Source organism: Pollicipes pollicipes, unplaced genomic scaffold (assembly GCF_011947565.3).
Source record: "Pollicipes pollicipes isolate AB1234 unplaced genomic scaffold, Ppol_2.1 Scaffold_4295;HRSCAF=5057_pilon_pilon_pilon, whole genome shotgun sequence".
Classification (NCBI taxonomy): domain Eukaryota; kingdom Metazoa; phylum Arthropoda; class Thecostraca; order Pollicipedomorpha; family Pollicipedidae; genus Pollicipes; species Pollicipes pollicipes.
The window spans coordinates 27,357,812-27,365,043 of NW_023596461.1; positions in this window are offsets into that span (position 1 = coordinate 27,357,812).

Genomic DNA, 7,232 nt, shown 5'->3' on the forward strand with positions numbered 1-7,232 from the left:
AATTCAGCCATCCCTACGAACCCGAACGAAAATAAACGACAAACGTCATCCATCTTTATTTGCCCGCTATCCAGCTGGGGCGGACATTGATACAAATCTGCCGGGCGCACGGGCCGCCACACCACCTGGGTCCTTCGGGCCGCCGCCAGCCCGCCTCCGGCCCAGCCCATCTGTATTTATCATCGTCCTCGGCGGCGCAAGAGTGCTCTCTTCTCGACTCGCCGGGGCATGTTTGCCGCGAGCGCCTCTTTCCGCACGCACGCCGGCGCTGAAGCGATGAAAGATGGGCGGAGCGCGCTGCGCCGACATCAAAGGCCGCCTGATGACCGCGGGGCCGCGTCGGCCTGTCGGCGGAGCCGCCAGGGATGGCGCCGCCGCAACGCCGCGCCCGCGCCGGGAGTGTCGCCGACCGGCTCGTGATGGAAGTCACAGTCGGCGTCTGCATTTGGAAGTGTCAATGAATAGCTGATATCATGTTCTGGCGCTCTGGTGCCTGTTTGGGCGATGTAGCCCCACCCTAAGAGCATGTCGCGTGTATTTCTGGGAATCCCGTAGCGACTGGCATCGGTCGAGCGCTACCAGACGGCATAAATGGTCTGTGTTTTACTGGAAAGATGATGCCCCAGGCGTCCGTCAAAATACTTCTGGTGGATGGAACACCTTTTATGTTTGGACACCGGTGCAATAGCCGCATAGCCTGTTTCCTGCATTTTTCGCGGTAGGTATGTAAATGCTCTCTAACGATTTTTGTTTTGGTAAGTGCCAACTTATGTCATGACTCGCACGCACATGGCGATGTTAGTCGTGACGCTTCACCAGGTAGGGTCCATACACCATTTATCTTGCCCTCACCGGACCGATGCTGATCACAGGTGTGATGATTCACCTTCACAGGTGGCCGAGACCCCCACGTCCCTTCCTCCCCCCCCCCCCACCCGCAGGTGGGCGGACCACACGTGCCCGGACTGTGACGCACTACGTGTCCTTGTCTGCTGCCCTCCCGTTGCCTGCCACAGAAAGCTATGTATTACCACCGAGGGTCCGGATGTCTTTGTCGGTCAAGGTGGGCGTTGAGCTCGCGCCAACAGGTGGAGTCACTTGGCCGGCATATGAGCTAGTTGTCTGCGTCTTTAGTGGAAAGTGGGTGCTTCGTATATCTGGAAGATTTTCAGCGTTTGGATCACGAGTGTAATTTATAATGTACATCTGCGTTTACAATTTATGGACAAACTGACACTAGTCATTTAACATGCCTCGTTGCTTCTCATATGCGAACGTGCCAGGAAGCAGGTGGTTAAAAAGGAAAACACCCATACTCCCCGCTTTCCCTGATATGCGCCAGCCACGTCACATCGAGCCAGGCCGAGCCTGGGCTGACCCGACCCCCGCCTGCCCCGCAGGTGGCCGTGACCTCTGAGGTCGCGCGAACGGCATGTAGCCGGTCGATGGCGCCCCTCCTGCCGCGCCACTCGGCCGTGCGGCGACTGGTGGCGCGGGCGGCGCGGCGGCGGCCGGCGGCCGGGGCGGCGGCCGAGCGGGCCGGCTGGCGCGCCGCCGCCCACCTGCTGGCCGGCGGACTGACGACCAGCGCCGCGCTGGGCGCGCTACTGGTCACCAGCCACGTCATCGGCGAGGTCACCGGCGCCGGCGCCGTTCTGGCCGTGCTGGTCGCCTCACTCGTCGCGCTGGTCACAGGTGAGTGCGGCTGCCTCCCGCTGCCCGTTCGCGACAAAACGTTCCGCGGCGCCGCTCCAATGACGCCGTGTTTTGTTCGGCGGCGAAGGGTTGGTTGCGAACGCTGGCTGGAGAGCCACTCGAATCGCAGCGCAAGTGGTCAGTATCGGTGATGTGTGTTGGGCTGTAGCGCCGGTTGGAAGCGACCAGGGATACTTTGGCAGCCACTGGCAGCTGATAGCTAGGCCCGTTCGACGGAAATGGCCTCGTTTTACAGGCCTTTAGATATGTTGAAACAGTGGGGGAGAAGACGGACAAAAGACAAGATAAGCGACGCCTGAGATAACAACCGGGTGGGAACCGGTAGACTGGTACAATCTGATCATGCATAGCTAAGCTGTATCATGATCATGGGAAGGGAGAGGGAGAAACGAAGTGAAAAAGGAAGGAAAGAGAGAGAGAGAGAGAGAGAGAGAGAGAGAGAGAGAGAGAGAGAGAGAGAGAGAGAGAGAGAGAGAGAGAGAGAGAGAGAGAGAGGAGAGAGAGAGAGAGAGAGAGAGAGAGAGAGAGAGAGAGAGAGAGAGAGAGAGAGAGAGAGAGAGAGAGAGAGAGAGAGAGAGAGAGAGAGAGAGAGAGAGAGAGAGAGAGAGAGAGAGAGAGAGAGAGAGAGAGAGAGAGAGAGAGAGAGAGAGAGAGAGAGAGAGAGAGAGAGAGAGAGAGAGAGAAAGCGAGAAGTAATGAAGACCAGAGAGAAGAGAGAAGTAATAAAGACCAGAGAGAAGAGAGAAGTAATGAAAACCAGAGAGAAGAGAGAAGGGAGGAATGAAAATTCGAGAGATACGGGAAAAGGAGGAACACGTGGAGGAGAAAGACAATGACTGGAGATTTGGAACTAATTGTGGACAAATATGTAGTGAAAACTTAAAATTCTAACAAAAGGCGCCACCTATTTTATACATATATATACCGGAAGAACCATCTGGTAAATGACTTCACATTATTCTCAGCACGTATTTACATTCTGAGTTGATGAAACAGCAACGCCAATAAGGCCAGCAAAGTGGATTTCGTTTCCCTTGTTGTTTTTTGTCTTAATCCCATTCGAGCATTTAAAGAAAATGTGGACTGTCCCTAGATTAATTCTGAGCTTTACGGGCTGGCACTGCAGTATTTTTGGGAGCTGAAATGAGAAACACCCAGCGAATGTTTTCAAATCCAGCTCACAGGCTTTGGACAATGTGAAAAAGAACGATGGAAGTGAATGGTTCTGCAATCCTGTTCCCAAGCTGGAAACCAGTCATCTACGACCAGCATTGCAAAGCATGACAAATGTACGATTATGAGTCTGTTAAATGTGAGGTGTTCGGCCTCTTCTACACCAGTGACGTAAAGTGCGGCAGCTGATCTTATGCCTTACGGCATGGCCTGTCAGCAAAATCCGTCGCGACAACTCTTGCAACAGCATGAAAATCGGCGACTTTGCATTGCCGCGCCACCTTGCTGCGTCTGGCCACCGCTTACTTCGCTGTGCGTGCGTGTCTATGGGGTGTGATGACGACAGGTTTTCAGCAAGCTTGGTACATGTGCTAGCTTTAACTTCGGCACGTGGAACGATCGTCAACCTTTGCTCGATGCTTAAAACGTGCTTGAATGTTCCGCGCAGTTCAATGCGGCCTTCGGAGTTCACGAAAGCACTAGAGTAGCGGGCACCCGGCTGAATGGGTACATTTCCTCGGTACTCACAGAGCCATTGCGATGTCGCCCGATGCGTTTACTGGTACCATTATAATTGCGAGGTCAGGTAGCATGTGTGTGGGAAACGGCGATATACGCCCATGAGTGAGCTTAGCATATGCCGTGTCCTGATCAGGGAGTGATTGATTAAAGTTAAGGCACTGAAATATTGTTATATTGTAGACGTGGGTAGTCAGAAGTTTTCATAACTTTACTGCAGACCTGCCGCTGCATTAGCCTACCGTTTCGCGGGTGAAATATAGGCGAATTCCCGGAATGTACGGTTGCCGCGACATTTCGGAGCGGTTTTGCATATCGATCGCACCTGTCTCGGGTGCCGCGCCCACAACGGGAGAGACCGTGTCATGACGTGGTCTGCCCGGGGCCCGCGCGCCCGCTCCGTCCGTAAACCTCCGGGTCAGGGGTATGTGACCTCAGAACTGGGGACAAGCCGACTGATTCTCCACTTTCGAGATAACAAATGAGCGCTAGATAAGCTGCACTGCGCGGGTGGAAATGAGATCTTCAAGAGATGTGTCACGGCAGGGTTTTAAAACCCGAGGCCCATACATACCTCGTGCATGCATCTGCACGCTGTCGGAGATGATCGGATAGCTCTGATGCCGCAGAGCTATTCACATAATGCTAGGGATTTGCCTTAGGTCGCACAGTGGTTCACTTGTATGGCTTTGGAGATGGCTATGCTGCCATAAATTAAACCGTCTTTGTGATGTCGGAGACGGCTCTGATGCCAAGAAGTGCTCCGTCCGTCGTGCGCAGGAGATGACCCCAGTGCTCCATCTGCATGGAGCGTTGCATATGGCTCTAATGCCCCCAGCTCGCCGATCAAGTATCGACGAAAGGCCTCCACTCAGCGTGCCTTCAGACAGTTCGCCGCCGCCGTCAAACGTGGCTTCAGGCGGTCAGGCCGCTATCCAGCTTGCCTTCAGACGGTCTGGCCGCCGTCCAGCGTGGCTTCAGACGGTCTGGCCACCGTCCAGCTTGCCTTTCAGACGGTCTGACCGCCGTCAAGCGGGACTTCAGACGGTCTGACCGCCGTCACGCGGGGCTTCAGACGGTCTGGCCGCCGTCAAGCGGGGCTTCAGACGGTCCGGCCGCCGTTCGAGCATGGCTGGGTGCGTGAGACTTATTGAACTCTCTGGCGCCACGCACCGACTTATTACGCGCTGGAGAATGTGATCTCATGCTATAACTGCACACTGCCATCCTCATCGTCTGAGGAGTGCCCTCCACAACGCTTATAACTGAGTTCTGGCGAGGAGGTTCTGCCAATCGCTGTGGACAGGTATTAGCAGTGCTTAGGAGAGAGTGTCACGATTTGCGTAGCATCCATCATTAGTCATGCTACGAGTGCAATGCATTCGTAGCCAAGCGAGGATATACTACATGCTGCATGCTGCATGGCTAAATAACTGGCTGCACTGTTGCCGCACTCGTCCCAAATCTCGGACTTCTCCGCCTAGTGTCGTACCCCCATGTCACATATGCACAGCGGTGTCAGTCGGTGCAGGTGACATCGAACGGTCAGCTGTTAGACCTCACGTCGTACGGTCGACTGTTGGACCTGACGTCGGACGGTCGACTGTTGGACCTGACGTCGGACGGTCGACTGTTGGACCTGACGTCGGACGGTCAGCTGTCAGACCTCGACATCGCACGGTCGGCTGTTAGACCTGACGTCAGACGGTCGTCTGTTAGACCTGACGTCGGACGGTCGTCTGTTGGACCTGACGTCGGACGGTCAGCTGTTAGACCTGACGTCGGACGGCCGTCTGTTAGACCTGACGTCGCACGGTTAGCTTTTAGACCGAGGTCAGTGCACGCGAACGGCGTAGGCGAACCCGGTCGTGCGGCGTCAGCCGGTGCCCAGCAGAGCTCTTCACGGACTGGATGACCTTGCTGATTGCGGATTCATTCACGTCTTGGATTGGGGATGACTGAATCCACTGGAAACGAGGGTTGGCCTCCGACTGTTTTTTTTGTGTATTAGCAAGACCTACGGTGTATTGTGCCTAAGCAGCTCTGCCTCACATTTGTTACGCGTAGATACATTTGTGTGATAGTATTTCCTTAACGTTAATGACATCACTGCATGTTATCGACAGAAAATTGCAGTGGGACGTCACTAAATACAGATATTTTTTTAGTTCTCTGCGAAGGAGGATTCAGGGCTCTTTAAGAATTTTCGGAAAAACTTCTGGCACGGTGCTGAGATTTGTGATACCTGATTTCACAGCATTTTCATCCATCTTGTTAACATCTCATGTCAACATAGTAAACAAATTTAATTCGAAAAAGCAAAAACGTACTCATTTCTTTCAGCACATGATGACCAAATATATAGACTCCTGATTTTATCTATGTTATTATGAAGTGCATTACTGCAGCTGTGGTGGCACTTTCTAGGGCAGATCGTCCAAGGTCAAGCTTGGCTAAACATAAGCTATTGTGACCAAATCTGACCATTTAAAATTCGTACCAGTCAGATTTTCATGACACATATATCTTGCGGCATGACAAGACCTTTATAACACGTTCTTAGTCATGTTCTTATTTAAGAGAATTTGTGATAAAGACGAATGGGCAAGGAGAGCAAAAACCCTCACCTCTTTGACCGGACATGACACCTTGCGATCGCTTATGTCGATGTTCACTTGTACCTGTCTGAGGACGCTTTTGGTTCTCGCGTTTAGCATGATAATTATTCCTAGGGGCAACAACAGGGTTTTCAAACTAATTAGTTGCCTCCTTGATAACATTTAATTCGAGCCTTTTTAAAAGACAGATTTCTGGGATCACAGGTGACCCTAAGTGGTGTTTGTCGTGTAGGTCCTGACCTCTTCCATTCGATCCTGCAATTCCAGGTCAACGACAGACTTTGGCGTCGGAGGTTTAACGTGCTGCAATGCTCGGCACGCTCTGACCTGCTCTATGACGTCACCTAACCTTTGGCGCGACCGTTGCCACCATAAAGAGAGGAGCCGTAGTTCGTACCTGTAGAAGACAGATAGGGAGCGCCTAAAGCGACTCGAACCCACCCCGCAACGGGTGGGTGGCCCGCAGGGCGGGCGCTCTAAGCAACTGAGCTATGGTGACGGATAGTTGGCCTGGTTTGACCTACTAAATGTCACATTCACCATTGTTCAGACGCACCCATCAGATGCAGACTGACTTAGTGTTTCCAATGCCGGGTTTTGCATTGCGCTAGCTTGCTTCGCTATTCGTTGTTTGAGGTGTTGGGGGCCTCGGGGGGCCTCTCAGGGGGCGAGGGTGAAGGCTTCCGTAGAGAGAGGCTCCAGACAGTCAGGTACTTTGGGCGCAGTCTGCCATAATGAAATATATCGAAAAGTGTCCAAAGTACTGACCCTGCTGCAAATTTGTTAACCTGCGGGAATGTGTTTCGTCCAAAAGTGGAGAGCGCTGAAGAAGTTGACTTGGCCAAGCTACTACAGCAAGCATCAGACTGTTAGGCCATCCGACCAGGCCATGTCACTACAATGCAAACTGTTCGGCTGCTGCCATACCTGTTGTACATTATTCCCCGCGTTCATATTATAATGTGTGGTTTTAATAGAGTATAAATGCCTTGGTGCATATCTACCAATCAACCGTGTCCCACACGCTGGCCCATGGGAGTAATAGAATGATGTATCATCACCGACACCCTCAACAGTTCCGACAGAACAACGTTGGCTTATCTCACCGACCGCAATAGTCCTCGAAGCCAAAGGCAGTTCCACATTCGTTTTTAATTTAATTAAGTCGTTTTCCCACTATCTTCGTTTGGTTAACAGGCACGAACC